The sequence below is a fragment of the Crocodylus siamensis genome, chromosome 10 (genome assembly GCF_052110815.1).
Source record: "Crocodylus siamensis isolate JL-2025a chromosome 10, ASM5211081v1, whole genome shotgun sequence".
NCBI lineage: Eukaryota > Metazoa > Chordata > Crocodylia > Crocodylidae > Crocodylus > Crocodylus siamensis.
This window is the reverse complement of record NC_143404.1, coordinates 66051216-66075797: the sequence shown is the minus strand read 5'-3', so window position 1 is coordinate 66075797 and position 24582 is coordinate 66051216. Positions and strand designations below refer to the sequence as shown.

The window sequence follows — 24582 nt, the reverse complement described above, 5'->3', positions numbered from 1 at the left end:
CTTTGTGAGGTGCGTTGTGGGAGTGGCGGGCAGATAAATAGTCTCCTGCGTGGATCCGTGCTCCTCGCTCGCTGCCCGCAAGACGTGTTTCTGTAGTCACCATCCCTGTTATGGCAGTGCCCTGTGCTGGTGTGCACTGTCTGCTGTCGGTGAGCACCACAATTGCTTTGTACAAGTGGTAGAAATGGGGGTGGGGATCAGTACAGTCAGGGTCTTGGCACATATCCCTGTTTGTTACATTGTAAAGTGGGTTCCTTCAACACGAGTTTGAGTTACGCCCTGTTTTCCAGGAACGCACGTGCCGCACAAAGTGAGGGGAAACATAACTGCAAGATGCTCTGATACCGTGGTTATGAGGGCACAGAGACACCTCAGGTGGACAGACTGTTTTTGTAATAATAATCACAGGGCAATAGCATAGTCCTTATCCAGCTCTCGATCTTTAAAGTGTTGACCAAAAAATCACATAATTGCGCTGCGGTAGGTACCTTTGTGTTGGTGATGGGGAAGCTGAGACAGAGATGAACTAAATGGCTTTAAAAGGCAGTACAGATTTGGGGTGCCTGTTTTAAGACCTCTCTCCAGAAATGCTGAGCACCTGCAGAGCCGCATGCATGACTTCAGGAGAAACTGTGGACATTCAGTGTTTCTTTAAGTCAGGCCCAGCTAGTTCTAGGTTAAGTCCCTGCAACAGCTGGTCATTCTGGAAAGTGTATATCCAAGTACATTCCCCAAAAGCAGACAGGATCTGTGATGAAACCTGGGATTTTTCCCTTATGAGTTTCTGACTCCAAATGATGTCCCCAATCCCTAGTAAATGGGCATTTACTTGACCCTTGTAAATGCCCTCTCCTCACATAAGTACTACAGGCCTTCAGTGAACTCAGACTTTTATGTATGGAAATAGATTATTTGGAATGTTGTAAGTAGTTAAGCAAAATTCCCAACAACTATTACACAAATATGCTCCTTAAACAAGCGAAGGAAAATGCTGTAGTTCCTTTCATGCAGCCAAAACATATGACTTCATATGGTTCAGTAGGAGAACTGGTTTATATGTTTTCAGTATTTTGGCTTTCCCTGCCCACTCATTTTTTTAATATGACATGTAACAGCGAAGACTGAATGGCGATAGACATCTTCCAGCCTGTGTCATGACAGGGAAAAAGCACAGTTCCATAAATGAGAATACTGATAGCATTGTATATATGGACACCCAATTATAATTGTCAAAAGTGATGCCACCACCAGTCACCCAGCCATGTCAGTTATAAGACTATTAGCAAATTTTGCTCAACTACCCCTAGCCATTTATATGAGCAATGTGGAGCCATGACCATCTATGCATTACCAAGTCATTTCTCTCTGGAATAATAAAATCATTATAATGTTCTTTGTGAATGCTGGATAAGAAAACTATACACGGTATATTACAGGTTTGTTTTTTGTGACAGGTGGGGATTTCCAACAGGAAATAATTTTAAAAAGATTGCTAAACACAGCAGGATAAAATTGCATTCTTCTTTTTCATGTTTTTTTTTTAATTATTAGTATTAAACACTTTTTACTAGTGGTTTGCCTTATAGACTTGCAGTTGAATACATCCATATTGGTTAGCATATTAGTCAGCAGAACTGTTGTTCGGTGCACACAGTGAAATAATAAAACATGTGACATTCCTGATACTGCTATTTATATATTGGTGCAACTTGCTCATCTACTGTTAAGAGGGGTTGCATGGGACAATGCTAATTCTACTCTGCTATTCAAAGTCAACATGCTGGTAAAGTGAATCAAGGAGTAACTCTGGAGTCAAACTTCCCTGAACATAACTACTGGTTCCTGAAACACTGTTCTGTTGTAGAACCAAAGTTAAATCAGGTAAATCAAGGGAAGAGATGCATTGTTTTAAAAACATGTTAAAGCATCTTTTGCCTTCTTCCACAGAGCTTGAAAGAGTTTTCACCACTGAAATGCTACAGTTTTGAGTGGACATTAAAATTCCAACTGCACTTTTAACAAAAGCAGGAATTTGCTTAGTTGGGGTTTTTTTACACCTTTTTATTTCTCCCACTGAGAGCCGTATGTCAGTTGTAGTTTATGTAGAGAATATATTTTCTAAAACACTCTGTGAGTATCTGTGGCCAGTATGTGAAGGTTTTGACAAGAGAAAGATGCCCATTGACTCCAAATACAATTTTCCTCTTGTAATGCACAAAATATGAGTTTTGTTACTCACAAAAGAACAACAGAAGGTAGTTAAATATCTTTTCTTTTGTTCTTGTGGCATTCAAAACTCAATTTAACTGACAAGAGTAAAATTTAGATTTTGTATTTTTAAACTGATGCCCAAACATTTTTGCCTAAGACATATGTGAGTTATTCCATAATGATAATGCCTTGCTCTCATATATAGCATTTTTATTGGTAGATCTCAAAGTGCTTTACAAAGGAGATCAGTATTATGGATGCATGAAGCACTGAGATTGTGTACCTTGTATGTCCAGAGTTCGAAAGAATGCTGCCCACCCAAAATGGACTTTGTTCACTGTAGTCTGGAAGTTGCCTTTAGGAAGTTAAGAACTGAAACAAACAGTGAGGCATACTAGTATGTGTGGAAGACTGAAGTTTTTCAGCCTTTCAAGTGCTGTAGCATGCAAGAATCTCATCACTTGTTTTATTTTTCCCCAATTATATATTCAGAAATGAAAAACATAATGAAAATGAACCTATTAGCCATTAGAACTGCTCATTACAAGAGACAGCACTGAGAACAGAAAATAGCAAATTGGATATGCTATTAGAATTATTTTAAAGCTGTAACAGAAACAACTGAAATAGGCATTTAGCCCTTCCTGCAACAGCCACTGTAATAGGAGTATAAGCATTTACACAAGTAGCCTATCTCATTCGCAAGGCTTGAAATTGTATCCTCACCACTGGAAGATACTATGGAGGTCAGGACAACCTCCACCAAGCCATGCCTGTCCTTGGCTATACACTTGCAGACTGCTGCTTGAGCAATTCCTGTTGTCCCGGGAGTCTCTCAAGCATATAAGTGGAGATTAAATGAGTGGCTGATTTTTAGATAGTATCTTGGCAAGTTGCTGACCCTGCAGCAGTTCATTCAGGATTTAGGTGTCTGCAAAGTGGTTTAAGCATCACCCATGTGTTTTATTGACTGCTTCTAGTATAATATCACTGTAGCATCTTTATCTGATACCAGGGAGTCAAGGCATGCCTGGGAAATAAACCTCAGCCCAAACTCCATGCATCTCTTGCAGAGCTTACTTGTTACCCTAGCATCTCTTGCAGAGCCTACAGCAGTGAGTGAGGAGTTTATAAAGACAACTGGAAAGGCACCAAGAGCGAGCATTGCTGTTCATAGTAACAAGTCTGCTGAATAGCAATCTAGGAAAAAATGAGAAGGGTATGGCAGAACAAGCTACTGAGAAGGGACGTGTTGAGGGTTGCTGTTGAAAAAGACATACTTCAGGGGGCACATCTACACATGCCGATTTAAGGCACTTTAGCCCGACTGAAGGCACATTAAGAGCACGTTTACACGTACGTGCCCTTAATGCACCTTACAAATGGCGATTTTAGGCTATTCGCACCTAAGCAGTTATCAAATTTAGGCGCAAATAGCTAAAGCACATTAATGTGTGTGTAGATGTGTTAAGGTGCATTAACGCCTGTGTAAGGACTGATTTGGGGCTAACTTTAGTCCCATGTCAGTCCTCACAGATGGCATTAATATGCTTTAATGCATGTACATGTAAATGCGAGCCTAAATTGCCTTAATGTGCATTAAGCTAATCCTCATTACATTTATGCACACCTAAATGCACATGTAGACATACCCAAGGCGAAGAAAAGATGCAGCAGTTGGAGTGAAGCTAGAGAGCTTTGGGCAGGAGATGAGGACTGGTAAAGAGCACAAGTATGAGAATGACAAATGGACAGGGAAGTTTGTACTTTGATGGAGTGGCGGAAGCTTTGGCAATGCAGGGAAATTGGCCCTTTTGTTTTCTGGCATAACCAAACAGCCCTGGAAGGTATTCCAGCAGACATAAGCTAGTATTACCCTAAGACTACTGTCAGCTGGGTGCTGCACCAGAGCTGTTTGTCTGGTAGACCAGGGAGTATAAGGGCACCACCCCCCAAACCCTCTTATCCTCTACTAGTATAGCTGAACAAGACTCAAGGAGTTAGCCCTTTATGTTCTGACTGTAATTCCCTGAAATATAAACAAAGAGGATGAAGACTGTAAAAGGGAGAATTCTTTTAGGGTGTATAAAACAAATCTTCCAATGCAGACTTTGATGTGCTTTCTAACTTTAGCAATACACACACTTGCCACAAGATACATACAGTTCTGAGGCAAATGTTTTAATCACCTGCCATATTCTTACTGTATACCATTCTCAGATTTTGCATTGTATAACTGAGATGGACAAAAATAAAATTTGATGGAGACAAAGTAAGACAGATGTCCTGAAGTCACAAATAACAAGCAAATAGTCTCCCTGGCAATGAGAACCACATGAAAGGGAGATAGGAAGGCTATAAGACAAAAAACAAGCAAGTCTCATATACTGCAGTGGTAACAGAAGTAGCATGCACACCTAAATTTTAGCCAAATCATGCAGCCAGCAGACTGTTAAGGCTTGCCAACTCTCAGGATGCTTTGTAAATTGTTCAGCACATTCTTGAATCTTCAGTCAATATTTTAATTATAATAACTATAATGTGGGATAACATGGTTATTTTTCCATTAAATCTGATAGCCTGAGTCTATAGAACACATAAGGCATTTATAGATGTGGTGCGGGAGGTGGGGGAGGGCACTTTAATTAAAGCAGTTTTGAGAGCTGCTCTAATTAAAGTGCCTTTTATGTCACGTGTATCAGCGTCCCCACGTTGAAAAATGGTGGTGGGGTGCTTTAACTAAAGCTCGTTGAATGAGCTCCCCCACCACCATTTTTCAGCAACAGGAAGCTGACACACATGGCACTGGAGTCTGCTCCAATGCACTGTAATTACAGCATGTTAGAGCAGCCTCAATGTACATGTATAGGCGCCCATAGGTGCCAACATTGCTTTTTGCTGGTGGGTGCTTTTTTTTTGTTTTGCATTCTCATACCGAGCCCCACACATGTCCCAAAGAGGCAGCACTTTACTTCAACTTGTCTCGCCCAATGTGGCTTGTGGGTGCTGAGCACCTGCTAATTTTTTTGGTGGGTGCTTGAGCCCTGGAGCCCTCTGAGGTGGCACCTATGATAGAACATGTAGGCAATGTCTGGAAGCCAAATCAGGTTCCAAAACAGGAACAACAGCTTAAAGAATAATCTAGTGTAGAAGGGCATGAAAATAATGCAAACATTTGAGCCCACTGAAGGAACTTCTTATAGGTAAGAGCAGTGACTGTTCTTCCACCAGGAGCTAGATGGGCCAGTCAAATCTGCCTGGCCATTTTCTTGTGGTCAGTACATGGCCCTTTGAGTAGATTTGGTTGGAAAGCTTTTCACAAAACCAAGTTCAAGTCCCAGCTCTGGCTTGACTCATGAAGGCAAGTATCCCAGGTCCCAGGCAAGTGCCTTCAACACCAATGAAGCAATTTTCAAAATATCAGTATTTTGCATGAGATAAAATTTGTTTTCCAGACTTTTAGGACTATGCCAAAAAGTAATGGTCCCAAGCTCTGGGAATGCCAGAAATGTGGACTGGAGAAGTCTGTTATGACTTGCATCAGTAAGACGCTAGACAAGTATCACAACCTGAAACCTGTTTAAAAAGGAACCCCCTTGCTCTGAAATAGCCATTTGTGGAGCTATTGCAAGTTAAACATTTATATCCCACCCTGTCATATACTCTTTGTATGGGGGCTAGGTAATAAGTAGGAGTGTGTTTTATAACACACAAATTTCCATACTGAATGAGGCCATTGGTCATTCTAAGCCAACGCTTTTCTTTGGCAGTGGCCAGCACCAAATGCTACAGAATATGTTGCAAAAAATGGAGAAATATCCTCATTGACATAAAAGCTCTGTTAATCAGCCTGATCCTCTGCATGTTTTTGACGCTTACGACATCTCATATCAGAGCGATAGAAGGGAGTCTAAAACAACCAATACAGAATAAACCAGGCAAGAAGAAAGAAAACTGCTAACTTAAGAGCATTAGAGGTCAGATCAGAATTACGTTGTTTGAATAAAGAAGATAAAGCTGCAAAGTCTGATATTTCAGGGGGGCTAAGTACTGATGATTCCTACTGACTTCCTGAAGTAGCAGGTATTCACCACCTTTCCAGATTACCTCCAACAGAGAAGTCCACTGGTCTGAGTGATTTGTTAATTTAAAAGTGATTTGCTTAGACTGAAAATAAGACCCTTCTTCCTGTCAGCCCCAAACCTGTAGGAACTCTTGGTGGCATATCATGCTACAATGCTTGTGGAGTCTTTCCTATCTGAGAAGACAAGAGCTATCCTGGCAAAATCTCCTGTAGATGTTACAATCTTGGGTGTTAACTCTGTTGAGCACCTAAGTGTCTGGATTCTGTAGGCTGGCTTTTCTTATTTTTTTTTTTAGATTTTTCCTGCTGAGCCAAAGAGGACAGTAGTTTGATCCCTAGGCTGCTGATTACAGCAACTACAGCTTCCACACCCTGAATTACTGTATGGTTGTTAAGCCCATCAGGAACCTCAGCTGGTCTTGCTGCAGAGAGGGGCTGTAGGTGCATGTGCAAAGTATTGTTGTGAGTATGCAAAGCTGCACGGAGGAAGTGAGCCTCCTGAATTTCCTGAGTCAAGGGGCCTGTATGCTAATAGACTGGACATTTGGATAACTTCTATTCCTGGTGACTGGAGTTCTGCCTGATAACTCCCCTGTGTATTACTGAGAGAAAAGGCCTGAAAATCTGCAACCTGCAGGTAGTTTAAAAATAACACAGCAGACAAGAGCTGCAGGCAAATTGGAAAGGCAAGGCGTGCTCTGCTTTTTGATCAATTGGTTTGTAATGCAGCACTGCAGCCTCTCCCCTGTATTGTCATTGCTTCTGTCTTTGCACCTCAGAAGCAGAGTTAAAAATGGAAGAGGAGGTTCCCTTTTAGATGAGCAAACCCTTTGCCCAGCGTGGGAGGAATTGTCCTGGCCTTCAGGCTTTTGATATGGGGGCATCTATGTCATGCCTTATCAGTGTTAAAGTCTGGGTTGTCTACAGTCCATTTTCATTTCTAAAAATGACAGTAAGGAGGAGCCTGTCTTCCTCAATGCCCACTGCTATGTCTGTGCCTGATAAAGTGACCAGGAGTCCTGAAAAAGCTGTTTGTATAGGAAGGGGGTGTTTTTCATCAAGTGGAGGAAGACATGAAAAGGGCAGAAAATGCCATGAGGTCACCTAGCTCTGGAGTGTGACATGAGAACTGTGTTGAGTTTAAGGAGAAAAGCAGTGGCAGGAAGGGAACCTGTGAACTTAAACCAGAGTCCCATGAACAGGAAGGACTAAATCAGGAAAGCTAAACTGCACTAGCTAAAGTGTGAAATCCAGTTGGCCAGGGAAGAAGCTCAATGACTTGAAGGACCTGGTGAACCATCTGTATTGTTACATCCGAGTTAACCAAGCTTAACAATAGAGAATCTTGTTGGCAGAGCTGGTTGGAAAATGTCTGACAAAAGTTTCTTTTGGAAAATGCTGATTTGTCATAAGTAAAATAATTTGCAGAAATATCTTGATTTTGATTAAATTTTGTTTAGGGGGAAAGCAACAGTTGGTTTCAACATTTTCAGAACATAACATTTTGATTTGCTGCTTTGAAATTCCTTCTTGGTTTCAGCTGTTTTTAATTTATGTGCTATAACAATGGATTTGTATAAAGGAGCAATTAGAACAAAACATTGTACTGTTTTCAAAATGAAGCATTTTGATTAGCCCAAAATGAAATTTTCAAAATTTCATTTTATAGGAAGTTTTTAAATGTTTTGCTTTCTTTTGAAATGGAAAAGATACAGAAAATTCTGCAGTTTTCTTAAAACAGAAAATTTGGTTTTCTGCCCACCTCCACATATTTATAGAATGCAGGGTATGTATAATAACAGTTGAACATGATGGCAAACTGAGGCCTGAATGATAAATGCTGGATGGATTCAACACTGTGGGATCCTATTTTTTGCAGTAGAAAAATAATGGCAGCTAGCTGTGTAGGAGCTCAAGCTCAAGTCTGAACTGTTATAATATTAGGTGGCCAGGCACATGTGTTGGCAGACAGGCAGGTGTGGATGGTTCTGCTCCTTGTATATCTATTTGCAATGTTGTAGTAGTGCTTTCCTTTAAGGTGCTGTCTGTTCAAGGTTTCCTATTTCAGACTTTCTTACCCCACAGCTCAGTCTCTCTAAAATAAAAGTTAATAGAAACAGACACACCATGGGCCAAATTCATCTGTGTGATAACTATGTCATTGTGGAGATACCTCAGGGATGATTCTGGCCTAGTAAATTTGAGCAGAGTTCAAGCTCTTGGACATACATAAGGGCTCAGGGAAAACACTATAAAGAGTGGCAATATGACAGAAGGGAACTGATTCCTCCATGAACACCATGCAAAAAACAGCCCTGAGCATCCACAAAGACTGAGCTGTTTTATAGTCATAGTAGTCCCAGCCATGCCGTCAGCATCCTGCCTGGGTTGGAATTTCATATAGCTCTACATAGAAGCACAAGTCACTGTGTTTGCCTTGCTTCTCTTTCCTATGTCTCCTAAGGCAGGGCTACCATTTCCATCTTCAGCCAGGTCTAGATTCCCATAATTTTCACCCATCTTTATTATGCTAAGTTAAAGGTTCGTGCTGTTTTTTAATCTGAACTGAAGGAAGAAGGGGGCAGGGGGAGGAAGCTGTGGGCATTGGGAAGGGGCTGTCCTTGTCAGGAACGTTTTATTTCCATTCTGTCACACTGAGCTTCCCTTCAAGGAATTTAGATTTCAGAAACAGTTTTAGCTCAGATAAAGTAACAGATTATGTCCCTCAACAAAAAAAAAAAAAGAGTATGAATAAGTGGCAACTCCAGCTAAATCTCCTAGATATACCATATCTATTGGACACTTGTGATTACTTTGGGAAAATGTTCTTCCAGGAAGTTGACATTATCACTTAACAGCATTACTGTCACTGTATGAGCTGAGGTGCAAAGAAATTAATCGGGAATCTTTCATGCCTTTTGGATCAATGTGTCAAGTCCCAATAGCACTTCTTATGATTTATAATGCATGGTACAACATTAGCAGTTCATTAGCAAAATAAGTTTTTCACTGCTTGCCTGAAATAATTTACAATGTGACTTCCTCCTGTATACCTGGGGAAGAGAGAAACTGAATGCCTGCAAGAAAATGAAATCACTGAAGAATCCTTATATAATCACAGCTAATTCAATTATCTTCACCTGCATGACATCTTGTTTTGACAGGAGAAGCTTGGCATTTGCATGTATTGCACTACCCAGTGAGAATCTGGCCAGCCAGCAAACAGGGCTGTGATTCCTGGTAGGAGAAAAAAACAAAATAAAACAGTACCACAAGGTGAGGTAGCCCTCTCCCCTCCTCACACCCCCAATCTGGAATCCAGGGCTGTGAACAACCACTTTTAAGCCCCTACCCTCTTTTCTGATTTTCCTAAAAAAACACCCCATGCCACATCAATGCAGAATGCTCCTTTACACTACAGCTTCCCTTGAAAAGCCTACACTGCAGACCCTCTGACCCTCTGCAACAGGAACAATGGTGTGGATGTCTTTGTTATAGAGAAGAGGCTTTCCATCACAAACTTTCCAAGTGCTAGGGCGCTACACTAGGTGGTTCTTATTCCGTTCCTTCCTCTCTCCCCATTTAACAGCCTGTGATCCCTGGCTTTTTCCAGGAGCAGGTGACTGAACATATTAATGGCAGGCTGAGTGCATCCCACATACCTTTCTTAGAAGGAGCACTCTACATGACTGCACAAATTCAAGCACAAAAGCCCTTGATTGTTGAAAGCAGTAAAGCTGTTACCTTGCTCGCAGAAGCACTATTCTACCACCTGCATACGTGTAGTTAACAGCAATCTTATGACAAGAGATGTTAAAATTAGGCACATATGGCCCCATGGGGGAATCTGCAGCGTTAAGCAGCTTTCATTTCTTACTCTCTAGAAAGCACCTCCCAGAACTGCTGCAGTGATTGTGCATCTCTTGCCAGGTACATCTTACAGGAAAAACACTGCATTGAAGTACATAGCTGTTCATCTCAGAACTCCATGCTAAAAAACAAGTCAGGAAAAGGATTGTCACTAAAATGTTTCTAAATCCTTTTTCCTGAAAAAGGAAGAGAATTAATCTTTCAGAAACCCATCTGTTTAATCTTGTCTCTTTCTTTCTGCCAAGAGCAGCCAATGTCTGCCAGACATATGGGCAGTTCTCAATTTAATATTCATCCTAAACTTGTAAATCAGAGAGAGAGAGAATCAAAGCTCCATGGCCTATACAATTATGGGCCTATCCAATGTACTGTGTTTTTTCCCCTCTCACATGCATGGCAAGACCCAGTTTATTCCACTTACCCCACTATTATGCTACTGCTGCATCTACTAGAAAATGTTCTTTCTTTTCTTTATTTTGCTTTTCCTTGTGAAACTCAATTCTCCTCAACCTTCTTTTGTACTATTACTGGTTCCTCCTAAGCTCCACATCCTCTGTTCAACTACCCACTGCCAATAAGTGTGTAAAAATCAATGACCTTGGGGCATTATTCAGGCATACTATGCCTTACAGGATCACTGGTCTTGGAGGTATTCACAGTATTTAAGACTACAAAAAAGGCACAAGATGAAATAGAGCATTGATCCAGAAAGATAGATATAAATAGGCTGGAAACTATGAGCCAAATTAAAGCCTCACTCTACACCAATCTAGCATAAAGTCCAAATTAGGCCCTCTGTAGGCCTTTGTTGTAAGGCTAGTGTCCCCTAGATTTTATGCTGAAATCCTTCTTGCAGACATACCACTTCCTGCACTTGAATAAATACCTTAAACAGATTGCATAATAGAGTGTACACAGAACAACATCAACTTGAGGAAAATATTTCAAGGCTGAGCATTGTTAAGGCAATTTTAAAACGATTGCTTTGTCCAGTAGCTCTCTTACCTCAAGCCTGTGAATGTTTTTCAAAAAAGCAATTACACTTAGGTCTTCAAAAATGCTCATCAGTAAAGAGCCATGACCCTCTTCATCACCACTACTCTCAACACAGACAGACAAAAAGAGAGGAGCCAGACAGTGCACAGCTCCAAAGAGGCTGCAGCTGTACTCAGCTGTCGCATCTCACAATAAAGTTCACATTTTCTACTCTAACTTAGTATCTTCAGGCTCAGGTCAGGGCTTGAAAACATGACTGTAATAGAACTGTAACACTCCTAAACTTAAAATCCTGAGCGTGTTAAAATATTAATGCGAATCCTTTAGGGTCCTTATTCTGACTGAATGGCAATGCTAAAGCTAATCTTACGGTTGCCATCTCCAAAACCCATATACCCTAGACCAGTGGTCTCCAAAGTGGGGTGTGCGCACCCCAGGAGGTGTGCAAGATGATCCACTGGGGTGCGGGAAGAAAATATTAGAACTTCTATTTAGATGAATATTTATATAAATATACATATATTTGGGGTGCGTGCTCAAAAAAATTTTACTGATAGGGGTGCACGATCAAAAAAGTTTGGAGACCACTGCCCTAGACAACATTTTCAAAAGTGCCTATGATTCCTTGGCAGACAAGGTCCTTTGGGTAGATGTCATATCTTTTATTAAACCAACTAAATAATTGAAAAAATTCTTTGCAAGCTTTCAGACACTAACACCCTTCTGTAGGCATAGGGAGAGTTTGCTGGTGTTTTGTGCGCTCTCCTGCGTTTTGCAAATTCCTTGGTGCTTTTGCAAATTTTATCCATTAGCAACCAACATTGAAAGAAGTTGTTAGTCCTTATTTGTTATTGCTGTTTGACCAAAAGAGCACATCCTGTTTCTAAGGCCATTCTAATGCAAGGAATGAAAGTGGAAAATATTCACAAAATATTTCCCCATGCAACGTTTCATAAGCAGCTCTCACAACAATTTCACATAAGGATGCTGCTACTTTACAAAAACTATATAGCTAGAATCTGTGGTCATCCCTGTACATAGTATGGTGGAAATACTGCTAATGTGGTGTAGAATGGCAGAGTTCTGTAGCTTTAGCCTTGGTATGTAAGAGTTAAGTCTTCACGGTTGGTGTCCAATGCTCTAGGTATCCTGATGAACTTGTGGCTCCAGATCCTGTCTTGTTCCCCACTCCTATCCTAGCCCATTTTGTTTCTGCCTGGCTGCTCCTGGTATCCTAGATTCCCTAACTCCTCATTTCTGGCAGCATCTTGACCCTCTGGATTTCAGCCCTCTGGTCTTTTCATTCTTCCCTGACTTGACTTTACCAGGCTACTTGGGTACTAACACTGCATCGCCTGGCAGTCAAGAAGAGAAAAGCAACTAAGAAACTGCTATGTTTCCTCACTCTCCTAATGCTGAGACAGATGAAGAGTTGTTGGCCAAGTTATTGATCTCTCCAAAGTTCTTACCAGAACAGACTACGAAGTAGACCTTATTCTATCTATTGAAGAAAATCCTACTGCTATGGTCTGTGCATATTTCCACCTCCCCAGGCCTTGCCTCTGGATATAATTTCATTGATGGACAACAAGCATTCTCTGTAATAAGTCTTTTTGTTAGATGCTGAGCTACGGTTCTCTATACCTCTGTCTTTACCTGGGAATGAAGATAATTAGCCCTTTCCTTGGACCAGAATGGATGCCATTCTGGAAGTAAGATAGTTTTGGTGACTCTCTAATCAAATGGGCTTATATCCTTTTTGTAAGCACACACACACAAGAAAGAGACTATCATAATGAAAAAATATTCCTTTGCAAAATGTAAACGTAGAATTCCAATGACTTGTGTTCAGCTGGAGGAAACAAAATACCTTGAGTTAAACCTAAAACACTGACATTTTCTGTTAGATAAATTTCAAGCAGAAGAGGAAATACCCTTAAATCACAGCACCCTTTTCTGGCCAATACCAAGCACTGTCATTGGGTTATGCTGGAGGGAAACCAGTGCCACTCTCATGATGAATACCAAAAGAGTTTTAACATCAACAGGAAATGATGATGCAGTATCCTGGACAAGAAAGCCCAGTATCTTGGTTTCATATTTCATATTTATCTTTCTTTGCATAGCTCAGTGCAGGAAGGCACTTAAGTACATGTCTAAAATTTCTAAGATCTAGTTATGGGTTACTGACTTCCGCTAGGACTTAAGCTCCTAAGACACTTGAAAATGAGATTTAGGACCCAAAGTCCTTTGAAGTGCATTTGCAAGTTCTACCCTTAGACTATACTATCCATTTTGAGAAAATGCATCTCAGGTATACAATATAGTGGCCTGTTACAAACTAGTCAGAGGGGACCAAAAGGCACTGGGGAAGTCCCTGTTCCCCTGTGCACTACCAGGAGTGACCATGAATAATGGTCATAAGCTGGCAGAGGGTAGATTTAAGCTAGATATCAGGAGTTGCTACTTCACAGTCAGGACGGCTAGGATCTGGAACCAACTTCCAAGAGAAGTGATGCTGGCTCCTACCCTGGGGGTCTTTAAGAGGAGGTTAGATGAATACCTTGCCGGGGTCGTTTCACCGCAGTACTCTTTCCTGCCGTGGCAGGGGGTTGGACTCAATGATCTGCTCAGGTCCCTTCCAACCCTAGAAACTATAATGCTATAATATACTTTTTGTTTTAAATGTATATAGTTTTTCCACGGTAGACCTTGGAAAGTATGACTTATTCATGGGCTTCTGTTGGTACACTGCCTGCCTTTATATATGTGGCATCTTAGTCTATATTTCAACACGGCTAGAATATTAGTGCTCTGAACTGATCTTCATATTTTCTTATACTTGAGTGGTATGTATTTTAACAGACTCCATCAGCAAGAGACACCTTATCTTAAAAGAAATTTGAGATAACAAAGAATATGCAACCCACTGAAGTCAGATTGTTTTGCAGAACTATAAATTATTTTATTAAATTATACCAGTGCTGTGGCCAAAGCTGAGAACAGCTCATTCATGTGCCTTTTATGTTCTCTTTTAGGCTTTAATCTTGGACCTGCATCTGTGAGGGTAGAGCTCTGTACCTATCCAGAGGCATAGTACTCTACTTAGGGGAACTATGTCTAGAGATCAGTGCAGGATCAGGGTCTTAGTGGTATCAGTTTGTAGCTTCATGAGACATCACCAGGATGTTTTTTTCCCCACAGCCTAGACAAGGAAGATAATTAGCCACAGTTTAAGGCAAATCTTCAAACTCATAGGTGATCATTACAATGGTTCTCTCTATTTTTAAAGAGAATGTATTTCAAATAAGTGCAAAAAAAAAAAGGCTTAAATTCCATTTAATATTGTTATTCTTTTTGATGAGAGAACCTTATTGTAGACTAATTAAACTGCTTGTTATTGTCTGCTAATACATGAACAGCTACAAACAGGGTTTGAATTACAGTTTGACTCTGGAGGGGTGGTCTGCAAAAAAAATTTAACTGCCCATCACAATGCCTTAATAAAATTGAAGGATCCCTCCCCCCCCCCCACCCCTCCCCCAGGTATGATTTTAAAATCTTATGGGGGAGGAGGGGGGAGTTGTCTCTTATTAGTTCCCCTGTAATTCAAATCCTAGCTGCAAACTTCAAATTGTATTTCAAGAATCCTGTACAAATCATTCCTTGAGCAAGAGGCTGTACTAGATGGCATCACAGGGTGTATCCCAACGAGCACGCATGTGCAAGGGTGCACATTTCCTGCAAAACAAATAGCAGTAATACATATTTGTGCCACTGCTATTTGTGCCCGGGCATGTCCCTGCACACACGCTCCAATGTGTGGCAAAGTGACCCAGGTGGGGTAGGATTGTGCTGGCCCCAGCAGCCTTACCTGGAATCCTGTAGACCTCCTGGGGCAGCAGCAATGTTGAGCCAGCTGCTCAGAGCCTGGCCAGCAGCCAGAGCATAGTTCTGGCCAGCCAGGCTCCCTTTTTGGCAGCACAGGGTTTTTTGTTTGCATGAGCCATGCCACTTTTTTCAGTGGATCTCCCAGTGTCAAAAAAGCCCTTCACTGAACTGCAAATCAGCAGCACAGCAAACACGTGCCCAGGCACCCCGTGCGGTTTGCAGCACCTCAGACAGCTTTAAGGCTCCACAAACTGCAAGTTTGTGCTTGTTGGGATGTACCCAAGAGGTCCCTTCCAGCCCTACTTTCCTATGATCCTAAATATTTCCAAATCACAAGAAGAAGCCTGGTTAGGAATTGGCTCAGACAAGTGCCTTCTATTTTGAAAAAATTTTTGAATGTACTGCAGTAGTTGCTTTACCCTTTTCACTGTGCACTAGCCTGTTGTTCACAAATGCTTATATGAATGATGTAAATCTATGGTACTGGTCACAACAAAGTGCTAGTTTTACCTATGTCAGTCCTAAATATTGGTGACATTCACTCATTTTCCTTTACACTTGCAATAGGTAATAACTTGGCTGCTGCAAATGCTGAGGTTATACAACTGAAAATACTTGTTTTCTAGCCCCACTACAGGAGCTGCCAGTGTTGCCACCGTTAAGGTTACATGAAATGCAAAGGAACAGGGAATATGTTGAACAAAAAGCTTTCAGTTCAACTTCTTTGTATGTAATTTTTTATGGTTTTCATAGCTTCTCAGACTGAATATAAACAAACTTCAGTTTTGCAGCACAAACAAGCAGGCAAATTTATGGAAGAAGCTTAAACACAGCGACAAAGCAGTGTCTCCGGGGAGCTCTCTGCTCCGTGCTGCAAACATCATTTCCTTTCCTATCTCCTGAATGAATGAGATTAAGGATGAGTTCTGTGCTTTTGTGAGGGCTCCAGACATGTACGCAGGTGACTAGCGCACAAAGACTATCTGTGGGATTGGCGACATGCAGTTTCTTCAAGACAGCAGCTAACTGTGACATTTACCAGCTCTTGTTTGCATGTGTTTAAGAATTTCCTAGATGGGAATTATAACCTATTCCTATTTTTCCTGTTCACGTCCTCTGAAACCTGTCCCGAGTTTACAAGACCAAGTGTACCCCTCAATTCAGTTTTTCTTTGTCATCTCCACTGAGGCCTTAACTCAGGGGTGGACAAAATACAGCCCGCAGGCCGGATTCAGCCCACCAAGTATTTTCTTCTGGTCCGCAGCAGCCACCAACAAATTGTGCCCCGCCCAGCCCTTCTGCCCATGAGGGTGCAAGTGAGGGGTCCACTGTACACACAGCCCCAAACATCTATTGCCTTGCTCCCCACCCTCATGGGCAGAAGGGCCCAGCCAGCCAGCATGCAACTTCTGGGCAGGCCTGCTGCTACTGCAGCCCCCAGGGACCTGCTCTGCTTCCCTGGTCTCCTGCTGGCTCTGGGCACCAGATGGGGAAGTGGCGGGGGAGGAGCTGCAGTTGGGCAGGAACGTGAAGCATGGGGATGGGGCTGGCAGCAGCACAGAGCTCGGATGATCAGGGTATGGGTGTGACGTAGAGTGGGGGTGTGGGGACCCCCCACACTCCCCCATGGTGCACAGGCCTGGCAGGTGGTGGCAGCAGCATCAGGCTCAGGGTGCAAGTGCCCAGTGGGGTGCAGCTCTGGCCAGTGCTGCACATCTCAGCGAGGGGTACAACCTCTACTGGGCCACCTGTATTGCTGGCGCTTCTTGCAACTCACACACACTTGCACAGCCGGGAGGAAAGCCCCAGTGCTGGAGCCAGCCGCCTTCGCCACTGGGGCTGTGCAGTGCAGGAGAGAAGCACTCAGGTGCTGGAGTCCACTATCTTCCTGCCTCCCGCAGGAAGGCCCCTGAGGCTTCCCTCCCCTGCAGCGCAGCCTTACCAGCCAGCTCCAGTGCTGGAGGCTTCTCTCCTATGCTGTGTGATTGCATGTGGGACTTCCCTCCTCTGCTATGCGAGCACAGATGTTGTGCATGAGTGGCAGGGAGCACCAGCCATACAGACATCCCGGTGGAGGCTGTGCCTCTTGCTGCAATGTGCAGCGCTGGCCAGAGCTGCGCCCCATCGGGCATCTGCACCCTGAACACCCTGCCTGTTGCTGCTGCAACAGGCAGCACACCCTCCAACCTTCCCTCACACACCCACACCCTCCCCCACAACCCCCCACATGTACACCCCCACAAATACCCACCATATGCTCACCATACCCAGCCACACCAACTCACAAACCCCGCAAACATCCCCCCACATGCTACCACACACCAACGCCCCACCACATACACACATACCTCACACACATCCACATCCCACCATACACCCCCCACAATATACAGGACTAAGAATTTATTTTTGAGATATTATGCAGTCATCTCTGTATACTGTACACAAACAGAAAGCATGACAAAAATTTAATTCATAATAGGATTAAAATAAGTTATAGTAGATGTTTGACCTTTAGTGTATAATTTGGGTTTTTTCTAGGTCTAAGATGACAACCCCTCCCCCCGCCCAAAAGGTGTATGTCTGGAGGGTGAGGGGAGGGACTTCTGGGGGCAAAGGTCAGGGGTTTGGGCTGGGATTTCAAGATAGTGGGACTACCCATGCAGCCCTCAACAGCTCACCAAACTCATCAAGCAGCCCTCCACCCAAAATAAGTGCCCGCCCCTGCCCTTAACTCTTGCCTATCAACCTCTTAGGTAAGTGAGATGAATTTAGAGTCCCTTCAGTGCTCCTCAGTGTCAGCCCTTCATACCCAATGGATCTCTATAAACAGTGTGAGAAACTCTGCCTTTATCTGGAACCTGTAGGATAAATTTTGCTCCGCATTACATTCATTTAGACAAACAGCAATTAACATGTGCAGCCCTCGTTGATGTTTCTACCAAAAGAGGATCGAAGATAAACGTGGAAATATGGTGGTTTGGGTCAGTTTCCATCAGAAGGAGATAGAGGCATGGCTAGTGGCTCTCACTCATGAGAACAAACCATTATGTAAGCATCCCACTACTGATTCCCCCCCCCGCCGCCCACCCCCACAACTACCTTATAGCAGCATAATACTTGCCCGTGCACGACAGCAGGATTTGGCCCAGTGTCTGTGCAGCATTTCCCCCTGTGTGCCTCTAGAGCTCATGGGGATAACAAACAGTGTGTACCTTACTGTATGTATTATTTGAGCTGCAGACACATTAGAGAGCCCATACTACTGTACAAACACTAGATACTGAGCAAACATATAATAAAAAAATAATAGTTCCTGCCCTAAATGATTTACAATCTTATTAAAATAACAGCTAGCCAGGTGCCAAGATAAACAAAAAAAAATACACAACAGTAGTAGCCAACAAGCCAACCCTTAAGAAAACCCTTAAGGTACTCCAAATTTGATTGTGTTCCCAGTTAAAGCAATGGCAAAACTCCCCATTAACTAAAGTATGGCTATGTCTGGCCTGCAGATACTACAGTAATGAAGATCGTATAGGTAACTAGATAGAGAAAGACTGATTGTACTGGATTAGTGTAATCCAAGTTGACATTAACACAGAGGAAGAGGCATCTCAGAAGTGCGTTTACATACTAGGCAAAAGAAACTACACTAATCTCAGATACCACAATGATAGGGCTTTTAGAACAGCCATAAATAGATCCTTTGATTCAATTAGATAAAACATTCTGATGCCATGTCTTTGACTGTCCTTGCGTACCAATTAAGAATATCCACAGAGCAGGGACAATATCTTCCTTTATGTTTTGCACATATCCCAGCACAATGTCAGCAATTAACAAACAACGATCCATTATAATAAAATGACAATGAAATGGATACCAACTGTGCTTTGATGTGGGGGCAAATAGGAAAAAGCGTAATAAATATGCGGCACCCTCACTGACTTTACTGCAAGAACAAGGATAGGAGATGAACATGGAAATAAATCATGATCTCCAGAAATACATAAAGAACTCCCTGGAATAAGCACAGAATGTGCATATGAAAATAGAGTATTACATAGGTATCTCACAACTGATTTTTTTTTCAAAGGGCTTTGAAGAAGTATAATTATTATTAAAAGCCTTAAGGAAGCTGCACATCAAAGAAAATGTGGGGAAAACAATATTCTTTGATAAAGCTAATCAGATATATATTTTACGTGGGCTCTTTTTTTATGTTTGTTTTTAAACAAAGCATAACAATGCTTTTTGTGTTATATTGCCGAACTCAAATATAATAACAGGAAACATGAAAGGCTGTGTGTTAAATAATCCCATGAGAAAAATTACTTCATTAGGTTGTCGTTTTGTTCAAGTAAAATCCATTTCAAAGGCTGAACTCTGCTTGCAGCAATGGGCATCTGCATTGTAATTGCCCACCTCCTCTCCCACTACCCCCACCACAATCCCTTTATGAAAAAATTTGGTTGAATATTTCAGATTCATATGCCTTTAGCAATGCCACCCTCACCCCCAAGGCACTAGATGAATTGTGAGATCATCCTTATAATAAGAAAGCTTTGCATTTCCTAACAAGTTGTTTCGCATACCCATTAGCAAATACCTGAAAAGTCAAATTTGAAGGCAGATATTTACCTTTAATGTTGATTACGTGTAATAGAAACATTAATTTCCACAGTGTCGGCCCTGAGCCAAACAGACAGACCACCAGGGACAAGGTATTATTAATTTATTAGTCTGGTGCTACAAAGCATTGCATCCTAATTCAATTTTAACCTCCCCCACTCCCTATACAACTATACATATGCTCATTAAAATTTCATTGAACTTGATCTGTTCCTGTCCCAGCATCCTCTGCTACTTTTGTATGTTTAGCATATCTTGGCATAAATCTATTTTCAGAGCTTTCTAAATGAACCATGGAACAATGGCTCAATGGTACAAAAAGAAAGCTGCCAATCACCATCTCAAGCAGAATTAAATTAAAATATGAATTTGAATGTACTCCTTTTCAAAATTTTTAAATCTGTACCTGCAATAGGGATGTGGGCATGCTAGAAGAAAGGAATAGGCTGCAATCATAGTTTCATAGTTTCATAGTTTCTAGGGTCGGAAGGGACCTGAGCAGATCATCTAGTCCGACCCCACGCCATGGCAGGAAAGAGTACTGGGGTCAAATGACCCCAGCAAGATGTTCATCTAACCTCCTCTTAAACACCCCCAGGGTAGGAGCCTGTACCACTTCTCTTGGAAGTTAGTCCCAGATCCTAGCTGCCCTGACCGTGAAGTCGCGCCTCCTGATGTCTAGCCTAAATCTCCCCTCTGCCAGCATGTGACCGTTATTTCTGGTCACTCCTGGTGGTGCTCGGGGGAACAGTGACTTCCCCAATGCCTCCTGGTCCCCCCTGACTAGTTTGTAACAGGCCACTAGATCCCCCCTCAGCCTTCTTTTGTGGAGGCTGAACAGGTTCAGGTCCCGTCGCCTCTTCTCGTAGGGCCTGCCCTATTGTCCCCTGATCATACGAGTGGCCCTCCTCTGGACCCTCTCCATGCTGTCCACATCCCTCCTGCAGTGCGGCGCCCAGACCTGGACACAGTATTCCAGCTGCGGCCTGACCAGTGCTGCACAGAGGGGGAGGATCACCTCCTTGGACCTGCTCGAGATGCATCTGTGGATGCACGACAAGGTGCGGTTGGCCTTCCTGACCGCGTCCCCACACTGCCGGCCCATGTTCATCTTGGAGTCAACGACGACCCCAAGATCATTTTCCACCTCCGTGCTGACAAGAGGGGAGTTCCCTAACCTGTAGGTATGGTGCCGGTTGTTCCTCCTGAGGTGCATCATCTTGCACTTTTCTGTGTTGTTTCCCATGCGAGTCAGGCCCCAAAATACCTTTACAAAGCAGTATCAAAGAGCTTGGGAGAGGGAAATACCTCTGGGGAGCACCCCAGAGCCCAGCACTTAGAGAAGAGGCAGCGCCTGAAAGCTGTAGATCGCTGAAGGGAGCTTCATCCTCCAGCCCTGTTCCTCCATGGTCTAGCATCCTGGCAAGGCGGTTTGAGCCTTCTGTAAACTCAGCCCCTGCTTGGTGGGAAATAATCACAGCTTCAGACGGCCGCCTAGACAGGTTACAGGAGTGGGCGGATGAGAATAAGATGGGATTCAGCACTGACAAGTGCAAAGTTCTGCACCTGGGGAGAAAGAACCAGCACCATATCTATAGGCTGGGGAACTCCCTTCTCGTCAGCACAGAGGCAGAAGAGGATCTTGGAGTCATCATTGATGCCAAGATGAACATGGGCCGGCAGTGTGGGGTTGCAGTCAGGAAGGCCAACCGCACCTTGTCGTGCATCCACAGATGCATCTCGAGCAGGTCCAAGGAGGTGATCCTCCCCCTCTATGCAGCACTGGTCAGGCCTCAGCTGGAGTACTGCATCCAGTTCTGGGCGCCGCACTTCAGGGGGGATGTGGACAGCATGGAGAGGGGCCAGAGGAGGCCACTTGCATGATCAGGGGTCAGCAGGGCAGGCCCTACGAGGAGAGGCTACGGGACCTGAACCTGTTCAGCCTCCACAAAAGAAGGCTGAGGGCGGATCTAGTGGCCTGTTACAAACTAGTCAGAGGGGACCAGCAGGCATTGGGGGAGTCCCTGTGCCCCTGAGCACTACCAGGAGTGACTAGGAATAACGGTCACAAGCTGGCAGAGGGTAGATTTAAGCTAGATATCAGGAGGCGCGACTTCACAGTCAGGGCAGCTAGGATCTGGAACCAACTTCCAAGAGAAGTGGTGCTGGTTCCTACCCTGGGGGTGTTTAAGAGGAAGCTAGATGTACACCTTGCTGGGGTCGTTTGCCCCAGTACTCTTTCCTGCCATGGCAGGGGGTCGGACTTGATGATCTGCTCAGGTCCCTTCTGACCCTAGAAACTATGAAACTATGAATAGATATGCCATAGGCACACAGGTTGTTGCAATACATCTATATTGTATTTAAAGGGACAAATGTCATCCAGAAATCAATAAGGTGCCAATATTTGCTGGAGCATCTATTTGTTTACGTAAGTCTTCAAATTCAGGTACGCAAAATGGGCAACAGGGCAACCCCACGGCTCTTTTCTGTGCACAATTATATATGCTACATGGAAAGGTTTTGAACATGAAAACAGATTCACCTTCACATTTCATGGCTGAGTTCATTTGCAGAGGTCTTTTGAATTTTTGCTCTTGTATGGAGAAATAACTCCTTTGGGATCCCTGGTTTCTACTCCTAGGTCAGAGTTAGAGGAAGCATTGTCAAATGATTAGATCAAGGAGTCAGGAGATCCATCTTTTGTGGCTGAGCTGTTATTGATTCAGTTTAATTTGGGGCATGTTACTTAATGTATATGAAACAGAGATAACGTTTAAACCAGAAGTGCTTCAAGTTTTAAGTTACTGATGTTCATATAACATTTTGAGATGCTTCGATAAAAGGTGCTATAGAATTATAAAGTATGAATTAAATGCCATTTTGGTTGCACTTTAACATCTGATTTGTTTTTTTAAGTTAGTTGTGCGGCACTCCATATTAGCAGAAACTTTAGTATGCAAATCTAATCGTGTTCCTAATATGCTCACACAGTTACCATGATTACAAATATGAGATGAGCACAATTTGTATGGAAAGTATGTATAATCAGAGTATTTGCACTGGAAGTTAAGAATGGAATGACAAATGCAGTTTACACACACAGCTGTACAGTAGCGGAACTAGGGCACAGCGAGCGAGGCACCAGCCCCACGTGCTGACTGAGCGGGGCAAGGATAAACCAGGAGTCTTTGTCCAAGCCCTGGGAGCCAGGCAAGGCAGAGCCACACCAAGAAGCATATCTGGCGATTGGGGGAGGAGGAAGCAGGATTGGGCTCCCCTTCTCCACCCTTCCCACCCCTGGAGCCTTGCCAGAGCAAGCACAGCCCCACTCCCAATATGTATGCATCAGGCCAGGGAGGTAGGGAGTGAACAGGGCACCCAGATCACCTCCCAGGGAGCCCAGCCACAGGGCTGCTGCTGCCAGAGCAGACCAGCACCAGTAGTCCAGGAAGATTAGCCTTTGCTTTCCTTTACCCACATTCCTCCCTCCACCCCAGGTCTACAATGGTTAGCATATCTCTACACTCCCTCCCTGCTTCAGGAGCTCAATGACCTCGCTGCCCCTCTATAGTTGTGCCCCAAACCTTTTGGAAATTCATTTACAATACTTGTATTACTTTGACCTTGAATCTAAATTCATTTACAATATCTGTAATACTTCGACCTAAAAAAATGCTGGGACCAGATTTTTGGGAAATGTTGCAATGCATTGATGCACCTGGAAAAGTGCTCACATATCAGTTACACCTGGGAAACTCTGCAGTCATCTGTGCAGACAAATTGGGAAACAGTGCACACAGATGTGGAGGGTTTTTATGAGTGTGCTGCCAACACCTTTAGAAAGGTGGCCTTAAGTTAATGCACAACTAGGGGGCCCAAGAGGAAAAGAGTTAGCACATGACAGTATTGAGAGTATGTACACTGTATTTTCTGAGATAAAATAACCTGTAAATAAATATAGAAAAATACTTTCCTTTATATTTCAAATGCCTGCTAATTACCAGCAACAGTAAAGGTTAATTAAACTAGGATTACAGCTGAAAAACAAAAGACAAGCTGCAAAGTACAGCTCAAATCGTTCCAGACAGCGTAAGGCAATTTAACAATATAAAATCAGAATTCAGTAGGAAAGCAAACAACATACACTTCCCTAAATGCAGCACCTGCAGATAGCATCAGCATCCATGTGGTAATCTGGTTAGGAATTTCCATGGAATTTGATAGATTTTTACATGTCATTTCTGGCTACAGAAACTCTGCATTCCAAGCTATCATGCTCCCTCCCTATTGCGTCTGCAGGAAACACAATTAGCAGCACTGAGAGCAGAAGTCAACAACAGCCAGTGCAGAAGCAGTGAGAAAGAACAAATTGCTGCTCCATCTGTGCAGCTCCTTGAAGGCAGCTACAGAAGTACCCCAGCACCACCACACAGTGAAGCCCCAGCGCACGTGTAATGCCGCTCATAAGATGCCTTCTAATGCTGCTTTCTCCAGTGAATGCACACTAGACCTTTTTCTCTTAATCTCCCAATGTGTGCACTCCCCCCCCACACTTCTACATACTACAACACTGAACTAATCAGGGCAGCCTGAAACTGACTTGATGACCCAATGAACCAGTCCTGCATCCAAAGATCAGCCTGTAGATGGTGTCAGAAAGGCTCTCACAGCTCTGTGCCACTAGCATGTGGGGAGCTCCCAGTGGTCCACTGCCTTGGTCTGGCAGCTTTGTGGCAAAGAAACAGCATAAAGCTGCCATGGTGTATGAGAATCAAGTCCTGCTTGTGTCTGAAATATAATATGTAGAGAATCTGCATATTTGGGACTTTTCTTACCTATTCATAGTTTCATAGTCGGAAGAGACCTGAGCAGATCATCAAGTCCGACCTCCT

General features: G+C 43.2%; 1 protein-coding gene across 10 annotated transcripts in view; it reads right to left on the bottom strand.

Annotated features, from left to right (window-relative positions):
- PHACTR3 (phosphatase and actin regulator 3) overlaps positions 1 to 24582 on the bottom strand; it is a 197718-nt gene that overhangs the window by 68343 nt on the left and 104793 nt on the right. Inside the window, exon 1 of one of the 10 annotated variants that reach the window (XM_090020748.1) lies at positions 9436 to 9547. The exons of the other annotated variants lie outside the window; for them this stretch is intronic. The gene's annotated coding sequence lies outside the window, so the exon portion shown is untranslated. Of the gene's footprint in view, positions 1 to 9435; positions 9548 to 24582 lie in introns of those variants that run through there. 10 annotated transcript variants of the gene reach the window in all.